This window comes from Oncorhynchus mykiss, chromosome 2 (assembly GCF_013265735.2).
Source record: "Oncorhynchus mykiss isolate Arlee chromosome 2, USDA_OmykA_1.1, whole genome shotgun sequence".
Lineage (NCBI taxonomy): Eukaryota > Metazoa > Chordata > Actinopteri > Salmoniformes > Salmonidae > Oncorhynchus > Oncorhynchus mykiss.
The window spans coordinates 69,946,228-69,958,118 of NC_048566.1; the positions used below are offsets into that span (position 1 = coordinate 69,946,228).

Consider the following 11,891-nt stretch of genomic DNA (forward strand, 5'->3'; position numbering starts at 1 on the left):
GACTTTTTCTTAAAATTGTAATGTAGAATAACACTTTTTTATGCATTTTATATTTTAATGTTCAAATATTAAATGTCTGTATTTCAGTATCTTTAATATTCATTTATTACAATGATTCTTAACACTATTTTTAACATTGTTTGAAGAATTCATCATAATGCACAATTTTAATCCTGTTTTTAGAAGTTCATTGTCATGTTCATGATGAAATGTTTCTGTGTGATACTCATTTGAGTCACTTTTGTGGTATTTCACGAAGCATTAAAGGCATTGTTGTTGTTGAATAAGAAACCATGTTAACCTGCAATGTGTGTGTGTTTGATTAAGAGGGAAATAGAGAGAGATCTGTCTAAAACATTACACCATAACAAAATACTCATGCGGTGTGACCGGCAATGATAATTTGGTACAACCAGTGTTATTAATGTTTAAAAAAACAATTTGAATATGTTATTGTTTTAAAAATGCAGAAAGAAGCTCAGTCTATAAGAGAAAACCATAACATTTTTCACACTTTTTCTCATTTATTTAACAAAAATTGTAGTTGACAGTCATTCAAAATGAGGGGTGGTCCAGTGAAAAGTGAAAAAACAAAGATGCAGTATAATTTGTATATATATTTTTATTTCATGGTGGCACTGAATTACTTTTTAGGAGGTCAATTTAACAATAGCATAAAAAATGTGTTTTGCGACAAGCTCTGAAAGTGCATAGGTAACACTCAAGGGTACATTAAAGTGTCTCAAATTAAACAGTTTTCCCTTTTCACATTTTTTTCACTTTTGAAAATCTTATACGTCATTAACCCAAATACATTATTGATGTTTATTGATCATGAAAAGCATGCAGTTACTTGCTGTATAACTCTGATAAAGCTAAATGCAGTATATAAAGTCAGAAAATCTGCTGTCTTGGCCACTGCCTGTCACCTAGGGAGTACCCCAAGGCTCTATCCTAGGCCCCACCCTCTTTTCAATTTACATTAACAACATAGCTCAGGCAGTAGGAAGCTCTCTCATCCATTTATATGCAGGTGATACAGTCTTATACTCAGCTGGCCTCTCCCCAGATGTTGTGTTAAATGCTTTACAACAGAGCTTTCTTAGTGTCCAACAAACTTTCTCTACCCTTAACCTTGTTCTGAACACCTCCAAAACAAAGGTCATGTGGTTTGGTAAGAAGAATTCCCCTCTTCCCACAGGTGTTATTACTACCTCTACCTCTGAGGGTTTAGAGCTTGAGGTAGTCACCGCATACAAGTACTTGGGAGAAGAGCACTGTCCTTCTCCCAGAACATATCAAAGCTACAGGCTAAAGTTAAATCTAGACTTGGTTTCCTCTATTGTAATCACTCCTCTTTCACCCCAGCTGCCAAACTAACCCTGATTCAGATGACCATCCTACCCATGCTAGATTACGGAGACATAATTTATAGATCGGCAGGTAAGGGTGATCTCTAGCGGCTAGATGTTTTTTACCATTCGGCCATCAAATTTGCCACCAATGCTCCACTGTACTCTATAATCTTCTGTAAACTGGTCATCTCTGTATACCCATTGCGAGACCCACTGGTTGATGCTTATTTATAAAACCCTCTTAGGCCTCACTCCCCCCTATCTGAGATATCTACTGCAGCCCTCATTCTCCACATACAACACCCGTTCTGCCAGTCACATTCTATTAAAGGTCCCCAAAGCACACACATCCCTGGGTTGCTCCTCTTTTCAGTTCGCTGCAGCTAGACTGGAATGATCTGCAACAAACACTCAAACTGGACAGTTTTATCTCAATCTCTTCATTCAAAGACTCAGGCATGGACACTCTTACTGACAGTTGTGGCTGCTTTGTATGATGTATTGTTGTCTTTACCTTCTTGACCTTTGTGCTGTTGACTTTGCCCAATAGTGTTTGTACCATGTTTTTGTGCTGCTACCATGTTGTGTTGCTAACATGTTGTTATTATGTTGTGTTGTCATGTGTTGCTGCCTTGTCAAGTTGTTGTCTTAGGTCTCTCTTTATGTAGTGTTGTATGTCTCTCTTGTTGTGATGTGTGTTTTGTCCCTTATATATATTGTATTTATTTTTTTAATCCCAGGGCCCTTCCCGCAGGAGGCCTTTTGCCTTTTGGTAGGCAGTCATTGTAAATAATAATTTGTTCTTAACTGACTTGCATAGTTAAATAAATACAAAAAATAAAATAATAAAAACGTGGAAACAGCATGTGGACCGCAATGTGACGTTTTAATTGATAACCACCTAATGGTATGAAAAAGTGTTTCCGCCCGGTCTCGAACCGGGGACCTTTCGCGTGTTAGGCGAACGTGATAACCACTACACTACGGAAACTGGTTTAAGTAGCAACAAATAATGATTGTGACCAAAACCCACTACCCTTAATAGCCAGGTGAGATACTAAACCCTATAGAAATAGAACATATTGTAAGTATGACCAAATCATTTTTTATAAATAAAATGGTTAAATGTACAATGATGACGCATAAGACAGTGTGTGGCCATGATAAAGTTCACCAGTTTCCGTAGTGTAGTGGTTATCACGTTCGCCTCACACGCGAAAGGTCCCCAGTTCGAAACCGGGCGGAAACAACTTTGTTGACCAGTCGAATTATATCTATTACATTTTCAACAAAATCATTAGTGAAGTGACCAGCTAGAAATGGCAGCTTTCACCGATGCGACCAATTAGAAATGTAACTCGCAATGTCAAAGGGTCACAAAATGCGACTAGATGCTCACGTGAGGGTAGTGATATCTCTCAATATTGGCCACCATAAATGTTATATATCTGTGATATATATATATATATATATAACTATAATTGACAAGTATGAGTGGTTTAGGTTCATTTCCCCATCCTTTGTGGGCCCAGTCAAGCAGCAGAAGGGCGCATTTTCCGATGTACTTTTAGCTGATGTTTACCCTGCAAGCTACTGGCAGAAAATTGTACAGCTGACTAAACATAGTAATAAGTAGACCTAATGTACTTTTTGTTCTCTAACCCAACGTAGGCCTACCTAACAAAGTTAGAAAACATTATCCTTTTTTCAACATTGTTTGTAATAGTGTTTAATCGCAGTGACAGACATGATAGGATACATTGATTGATGAACCATGTCAAATTGTCTAGCTAATAACAGATCACATCACATATATGTACTGAGCGATGGTCCCGTCAGCCAATACAGAAACACGGAGAACATGTACCAAACTCAGCACTCTGCGGGCGGGATATTTCCAGATTCAAACAAATCACCTGGAACTTTTCTGAATAGTCCAGAAGGGGGCACCAAATGGCGTGGGTGGGGCTGTGAAACGTTGTGCAGACAAACACATTCAACGGGGGGAGGATGTGCAGACTCCCAAGGAACTCTTCGAACTACTCAAGAAGAGTGGATCAAGTATTAAATTCTTTTGGATTACTGATGTCACTAATTGCGGTGAAGCTGTGCCAAACAACTTCGCTGGAGTTAAAGGAACCATGAAACGTGTTTTATAAATATAAAATAAAACACAGTGAAGTGTCTTGCTTGAAGTGACCAAGCAACCCCTGTTTCAGTGCTGTAGAAGTGAACTTCAATGAAGAACAACATAAGGAGAAAACCATCACTGATGAACAGCAAGATGAAGCTGCAGCCGTGGCCAAGTCAACCCTGAAAGTCTAGGCAGTTTTGTCATTGTCAGCTATGAAGACCGCCCCTTTGTAGGCCAGGTGCTGAAGGTGATTGGGAGAAAGTGCAAATCACTTGCATGCAGGAGCATGGAGTGAGGAATGTTTTTGTCTGGCCCCCTGTGCCAGACATTACCTTCTACTATGAAGGAGATGTGAATTCAATGATCAGTGAGCCCGAGCCCTTCAGCTCAAGAGCATCTCGGCTGTCTGACACAGACTGGGCTACTTTCATGTCACACTAGTGAAACAACATCAAACACACTGTTTTAAGAATCCAAGGTTTATTATTTTCAACTTCAATGAGTTTGTGTTACAACTTTTTCTACAAAGTTATAATTTCTTTGTCTTTAATATTTGAATCTCATGAATTGTTTACACAATTAAACTTTTTAAATTCTCATTTTTAATCTTGCACTGTTCTGCACAAACTTAATCACATCTGTTTATGTTTTAATATTAGAAATATAAAAACTTTATTGTCCACGCAATGTGGAGATGAATGTTTTTAGAAGATATTGCACAAACATTTGACTTTTTCTTAAAATTGTAATGTAGAATAACACTTTTTTATGCATTTTATATTTTAATGTTCAAATATTAAATGTCTGTATTTCAGTATCTTTAATATTAATTTATTACAATGATTCTTAACACTATTTTTAACATTGTTTGAAGAATTCATCATAATGCACAATTTTAATCCTGTTTTTAGAAGTTCATTGTCATGTTCATGATGAAATGTTTCTGTGTGATACTCATTTGAGTCACTTTTGTGGTATTTCACGAAGCATTAAAGGCATTGTTGTTGTTGAATAAGAAACCATGTTAACCTGCAATGTGTGTGTGTTTGATTAAGAGGGAAATAGAGAGAGATCTGTCTAAAACATTACACCATAACAAAATACTCATGCGGTGTGACCGGCAATGATAATTTGGTACAACCAGTGTTATTAATGTTTAAAAAAACAATTTGAATATGTTATTGTTTTAAAAATGCAGAAAGAAGCTCAGTCTATAAGAGAAAACCATAACATTTTTCACACTTTTTCTCATTTATTTAACAAAAATTGTAGTTGACAGTCATTCAAAATGAGGGGTGGTCCAGTGAAAAGTGAAAAAACAAAGATGCAGTATAATTTGTATATATATTTTTATTTCATGGTGGCACTGAATTACTTTTTAGGAGGTCAATTTAACAATAGCATAAAAAATGTGTTTTGCGACAAGCTCTGAAAGTGCATAGGTAACACTCAAGGGTACATTAAAGTGTCTCAAATTAAACAGTTTTCCCTTTTCACATTTTTTTCACTTTTGAAAATCTTATACGTCATTAACCCAAATACATTATTGATGTTTATTGATCATGAAAAGCATGCAGTTACTTGCTGTATAACTCTGATAAAGCTAAATGCAGTCAGAAAATCTGCTGTCTTGGCCACTGCCTGTCACCTAGGGAGTACCCCAAGGCTCTATCCTAGGCCCCACCCTCTTTTCAATTTACATTAACAACATAGCTCAGGCAGTAGGAAGCTCTCTCATCCATTTATATGCAGGTGATACAGTCTTATACTCAGCTGGCCTCTCCCCAGATGTTGTGTTAAATGCTTTACAACAGAGCTTTCTTAGTGTCCAACAAACTTTCTCTACCCTTAACCTTGTTCTGAACACCTCCAAAACAAAGGTCATGTGGTTTGGTAAGAAGAATTCCCCTCTTCCCACAGGTGTTATTACTACCTCTACCTCTGAGGGTTTAGAGCTTGAGGTAGTCACCGCATACAAGTACTTGGGAGAAGAGCACTGTCCTTCTCCCAGAACATATCAAAGCTACAGGCTAAAGTTAAATCTAGACTTGGTTTCCTCTATTGTAATCACTCCTCTTTCACCCCAGCTGCCAAACTAACCCTGATTCAGATGACCATCCTACCCATGCTAGATTACGGAGACATAATTTATAGATCGGCAGGTAAGGGTGATCTCTAGCGGCTAGATGTTTTTTACCATTCGGCCATCAAATTTGCCACCAATGCTCCACTGTACTCTATAATCTTCTGTAAACTGGTCATCTCTGTATACCCATTGCGAGACCCACTGGTTGATGCTTATTTATAAAACCCTCTTAGGCCTCACTCCCCCCTATCTGAGATATCTACTGCAGCCCTCATTCTCCACATACAACACCCGTTCTGCCAGTCACATTCTATTAAAGGTCCCCAAAGCACACACATCCCTGGGTTGCTCCTCTTTTCAGTTCGCTGCAGCTAGACTGGAATGATCTGCAACAAACACTCAAACTGGACAGTTTTATCTCAATCTCTTCATTCAAAGACTCAGGCATGGACACTCTTATTGACAGTTGTGGCTGCTTTGTATGATGTATTGTTGTCTTTACCTTCTTGACCTTTGTGCTGTTGACTTTGCCCAATAGTGTTTGTACCATGTTTTTGTGCTGCTACCATGTTGTGTTGCTAACATGTTGTTATTATGTTGTGTTGTCATGTGTTGCTGCCTTGTCAAGTTGTTGTCTTAGGTCTCTCTTTATGTAGTGTTGTATGTCTCTCTTGTTGTGATGTGTGTTTTGTCCCTTATATATATTGTATTTATTTTTTTAATCCCAGGGCCCTTCCCGCAGGAGGCCTTTTGCCTTTTGGTAGGCAGTCATTGTAAATAATAATTTGTCCTTAACTGACTTGCATAGTTAAATAAATACAAAAAATAAAATAATAAAAACGTGGAAACAGCATGTGGACCGCAATGTGACGTTTTAATTGATAACCACCTAATGGTATGAAAAAGTGTTTCCGCCCGGTCTCGAACCGGGGACCTTTCGCGTGTTAGGCGAACGTGATAACCACTACACTACGGAAACTGATTTTAGTAGCGACAAATAATGATTGTGACCACAACCCCACTACCCTTAATAGCCAGGTGAGATACTAAACCCTATAGAAATAGAACATATTGTAAGTATGACCAACACATTTTTTTATAAATAAAATGGTTAAACGCTAGTAAGGAAGGGCAAATGTCTGGCCTCTCCGTCGGGGAATTGAACACCAGTGTGACAGGCATGGATACAGACAAGGTTGAGTGGACTGGCATTAAATCGGCCAGTTCCGAAGCCTTTCAGGTTACTTTGATATTGAGGTGTAACCTACAAACAAAACCACAACTGAATATGATTACAATTTTGGCTACTATTGCAGGTTCGGTGTCCTTCAACAACTTTGATGACGTTCATCTGGGTCATATACGCTGGGAACAGAACAAGTCGAAACTGGGAGGGACAACCTGAAGATTGCCCAATAAGAAACACATGCAAAACATTTTAAAATGTTTTATGTTATGTACCCTGAACATGACCATGATATGCCTAATGATTTTTCTGAAAGACCCCGAGACACTCGCCACTACACTTGGCCACAGCATTGCCTACTTAACTCACTCAATAGGTACGAAAATATTTATACTAACAAGCGATTATACAATGGGTCCGTGACTACGCGGATCATTTAGACAATCCTCACAATTGTTTATAAGCAGTGCTCTTCTGACGAAGGGATTGTGTTATCATGTGAGCTACACAGCTAGCTAGATGAACTAGACTTTTTCTGGGCAAGATGGCGAACCGTCAGTACAGCTCTGTTTGTTTAGTACCAAAATGTAAAAATAAAGTTTTAATTTGTTACATTTTACATAACTTTTCCTTATTCACCTGGGAAGTGTGAAAAAACATTTTTACTTTCTGAAAACAGTCAAATCGCGAATGATATCCATGGAAGGGCAAAAGTCTGGTTTCAGTCAGGGAATTGAACCCCAGTGTGACAGGCATGGATACAGACTGACCACGATACTAAGGTTGAGGGGACTGGCATTGCATGGGTTATTCGTGTTGTGTGTTGGTTGTGGAACTTTGGTGTCCTAGGAATGTATTTATCTGTGTCTTTCTTTTTTATATGTCCAGGGCCGAATGTATGCACAGGCTTACCAGGGCTGAAACCCCTGGACCCAGGCCTGTGGGGAGCCCCAATACTAAGCAAATGTAACAAATGTTTTAACAAAAAGGAAATATATACTGTATATATTATATGTAGTATATATTCTTTTTTTTTTTTTTTACTGCAACTGCCAACCACAGGAGGACTCAGGAGCCCACTCTCAATGAGTTTTATTTAGCCTGCTGCTGTCTAATGCAGCTCTGCTAATCATCAGATGGGGTAGGAGAGGAGATAGGGGGCCCACATGGGTAACTGGGGGGCTCTGCCTTGATTAATACATGTTTGTAAAATAAACTGCATAATAAATAAATGTAAATAAATGTGACTTGTCAATTGTGTGAGTTAGGGGCTGGGCAAAACTTCAGTCTTGTGAACAAGGTCTTCACATTTTTCATAGAGATCAGCGATTCATAGAGTACCCTTGGAAGGTTTTAAATGAAGTGTGAAGAATGACATCTTTGAGGGGCTCATTATCTGCATATTGTGTGTGTTTGTCCAGGTGATGGTGAGGGTGTGGAAGAGAGAGGCGGTGGTTCAGGAACATGGCTACCGTACCATCCTACAGCAGTAAGTCCCCCCCCCCCCCCCCACCTCAACACTTTCAAAGCACAGGGTACACACACCCACACTTGTCAACACCACATCATTGCCAAAGCCTTGCTACACTCTCTTTGGCCATATTAGACATGGATTTGAATCAGTTATCTATGTTTATTAACTTAAAGCATCTCAGACTTAACTCAGCACCCCCCCCCCCCCCCTCCTCATCAGTGAGCACCGCTCTGACAGTGCTACCACCCGAAATGTTTTTTTAACTGTGCAAGTCTGTTAAGAACAAATTCTTATTTACAATGAGGGCCTACCCCAGCCAAACCCTAACCCGGACGTTGCTGGGCCAATTGTGCGCCGCCCTATGGGACTCCCAATCACGGCCAGTTGTGATGCAGCCTGGAATCGATCCAGGGTCTGTAGTGATGCCTCTAGCAGTGAGATGCAGGGCCCTAGACTGCTGCACCATCATGGAGACCCTGTTTGCTGTAAGCAGATGACTGTCTTTGGGAAGCACCTCACCGTGCTCAAAGGTATGAGGGCCAGATGGCCACTACTGACAACTCATTTGAGAGCCAATACTAGTTCCACTGACACAATAATTGTATTAGATAGATGGATTAGATTAATGTTACTTAAACTGCTGCCTCTTGACCTTATTTCTCTTCTCTCTCGCCTTCTCTTCCTTTTCCCATTTCAACTCTTTTCTTTCCCCCCCTCTTCTCTCTCCACGTTTCCAGTATTAAATGAGTGTTCTCTGGAGGAGGTGACTGTGAAGGATGTGAGGATTCTGCCAAACATCGACTCCTCCTACCTGCCCATGATGGGGCTGTATACGGAAGTTTACATATACCTTAGCCAAATTCATTTAAACTCAGTTTTTCACAATTCCTGACATTTAATCAGAGTAAACATTCTCTGTTTTAGGTCAGTTAGCATCACCACTTTATTTTAAGAATGTGAAATGTCAGAATAATAGTAGAGAGTGATTTATTTCAGCTTTCATTTCTTTCATCACATTCCCACTAGGTCAGAAGTTTACATACACTCAATTAGTATTTGGTATTATTGCCTTTAAATTGTTTAACTTGGGTCAAACGTTTCAGGTAGCCTTCCACAAGCTTCCCACAATAAGTTGGGTGAATTTTGGCCAATTCCTCCTGACAGAGCTGGTGTAACTGAGTCAGGTTTGTAGGCCTCCTTTCTCACACACGCTTTTTCAGTTCTGCCCACAAATTTTCTATAGGATTGAGGTCAGGGCTTTGTGATGGCCACTCCAATACCTTGACTTTGTTGTCCTTTAGCCAATTTGCCACAACTTTGGAAGTATGCTTGGGGTCCTTGTCCATTTGGAAGACCCATTTGCGACCAAGCTTTACCTTCCTGACTGATGTCTTGAGATGTTGCTTCAATATATCCACATAATTTTCTTTCCTCATGATGCCATCTATTTTGTGAAGTGCACCAGGCCCTCCTGCAGCAAAGCACCCCCACAACATGATGCTGCCATCCCCGTGCTTCACGGTTGGGATGGTGGTCTTCGGCTTGCAAGCCTCCCCATTTTTCCTCCAAACATAACAATGGTCATTATGGCCAAACAGTTATATTTTTGTTTCATCAGACCAGAAGACATTTCTCCAAAAAGTACGATCTTTGTCCCCATGTGCAGTTGCAAACCATAGTCTGGCTTTTTTATAGTGGTTTTGGAGCAGTGGCTTCTTCCTTGCTGAGCGGCCTTTCAGGTTATGTCGATATCGGACTGCTTTTTCCTGTGGATATAGATACTTTTGTACCTGGTTCCTCCAGCATCTTCACAACATCCTTTGCTGTTCTTCTGGGATTGATTTGCACTTTTCGCACCAAAGTACCTTCATCTCTAGGAGACAGAACGCGTCTCCTTCCTGAGCGGTATGATGGCTGCGTGGTCCTATGGTGTTTATACTTGCGTACTATTGTTTGTACAGATGAACGTGGTACCTTCAGGCTTTTGGAAATTGCTGCCAAGGATGAACCAGACTTGTGGAGGTCTACAAAAATGTATTTTAGGTCTTTGCTGACTTTTGATTTTCCCATGATGTCAAGAAAGAGGCACTGAGTTTGAAGGTAGGCCTTGAAATACATTTACAGGTACACCTACAATGACACAAATTATGTCAATTAGCCTATCAGAAGCTTCTAAAGTCATGACATAATTTTCTGGAATTTTCCAAGCTGTTTAAAGGCACAGTCAACTTAGTGTATGTAAACTTCTGACCCACTGGAATTGTGATACTGTGAATTATAAGTGAAATAACCTGTCTGTAAAAAATTGCAATGATTACTTGTGTCATGCACAAACTAGATGTTCTAACCGACTTGCCAAAACTATAGTTTGTTATAAAGAAATGTGTGGAGTGGTTGAAAAACTAGTTTTAATGACTCCAACCTAACTGTATGTAAACTTCCAACTTCAACTGTATGTGTGTAACTGTTTTATTTGTGCATTGTGTTGACTGGACAATGTTAGTACCCTACATTAGAAGTTGGTGTCCAGTCATAAGGCACGAGTACCTCACAATCCTTTTGACTGTGATCCTGCTTAGTTGACATGCCGGTAAGTGAAGTCAAACAGCTGATTGAAATGTCATGTGAGCAAATGTTGCAGACAATACATTCAAGGGTCACTATGTAGAAGTTGGTTTCCTGACTCAAAATAAATACCCTGCTGTCTCCCTCTGAGCATTAATGGTGACAGGCAGCCCTTTCTTATTTCTGGGAAGAACAGTTTTCAAACCCCTTTCCATTTTCTCTACCCTCCTGCCCATCCCTTTCCACTTCTTCACCTCCCCCCTCCTCCAGGTCGTGGGCAGAGTGAGGATGCAGTGTTAGGGGCTGTAGTGTGTCACTCCCCCTCTGTAACCTGGGCCACTGTCGGAAAGGTTGAACTCTCTCCTTCACTGTCACCTTCCAGATATTCAAGGTAGGAGGACTCTATGAAATACGGTACACACAGGATGGGGAAACGCTGTGTGTGCGCGCGAGTGTATTTGGGTGTGTCTGGTGATACATTTTTTGTAATAATAATCATTATTATTGTCATCCTTTCGCTCTCTTTATAGCTGGGTAAACATATGAAGCTGCAGTTTACAGCAGAGAGAATAGGAGATAGATAAGGTGAATGGAGGGAGAGGAGTTTTGACAATTGGAGAGGAGAAAAAGAGGGCGAAAGATGCAGATAGAGAGAAATGAGTGTGAAGATGAGGGCCTAAGATCTAAACTGAGGATGAGGCAGAAGCCACAGTATTATCTAAATGTAACTGATTTGATCTCTAACACTCATGTTGCTACTGATGTGTGAACTATAGAAGTAGTTTATTCTATTTATATGGTCAGAACAACAAACCTGTTGGAGTGTGAAGAGAACCCATGTGAAACCATGTGGCCTTCTGTGAGGTGATTATTCTACAATGTAGAAAATAGTACAAATAAAGAACCCTAGAATGAGTAGGTGTTTCTAAACTTTTGACTGGTACTGTATGTATGTTTATATATGTATATGTATATATATTACCGTTCAAAAGTTTGGGGTCACTTAAATGTCCTTGCTTTTGAAAGAAAAGCACATTATTTTGGGGTCACAAGTCCTCAACTGGCAGCTTCATTAAATAGTACCCGCAAAA

At 39.7% G+C, this 11,891-nt stretch overlaps 1 long non-coding RNA gene and 3 other non-coding genes across 4 annotated transcripts; 2 read left to right on the top strand and 2 right to left on the bottom strand.

Annotated features, from left to right (window-relative positions):
- Window positions 1–2,273: 2,273 nt before the first annotated feature.
- On the bottom strand, window positions 2,274–2,346 carry trnav-aac. Its single transcript has one exon. It is a non-coding gene; the product is annotated as a tRNA-Val (tRNA).
- A 185-nt stretch (window positions 2,347–2,531) lies between these two features.
- Window positions 2,532–2,604, top strand: trnav-cac. The gene has a single exon. It is a non-coding gene; the product is annotated as a tRNA-Val (tRNA).
- A 3,877-nt stretch (window positions 2,605–6,481) lies between these two features.
- Window positions 6,482–6,554, bottom strand: trnav-aac. The gene has a single exon. It is a non-coding gene; the product is annotated as a tRNA-Val (tRNA).
- Window positions 6,555–7,080: 526 nt separating this feature from the next.
- LOC118941469 lies at window positions 7,081–8,781 on the top strand. Its single transcript, XR_005037697.1, has 3 exons — window positions 7,081–7,137; window positions 8,183–8,250; window positions 8,552–8,781. It is a non-coding gene; the product is annotated as an uncharacterized LOC118941469 (long non-coding RNA).
- The last annotated feature ends 3,110 nt before the right edge of the window (window positions 8,782–11,891 follow it).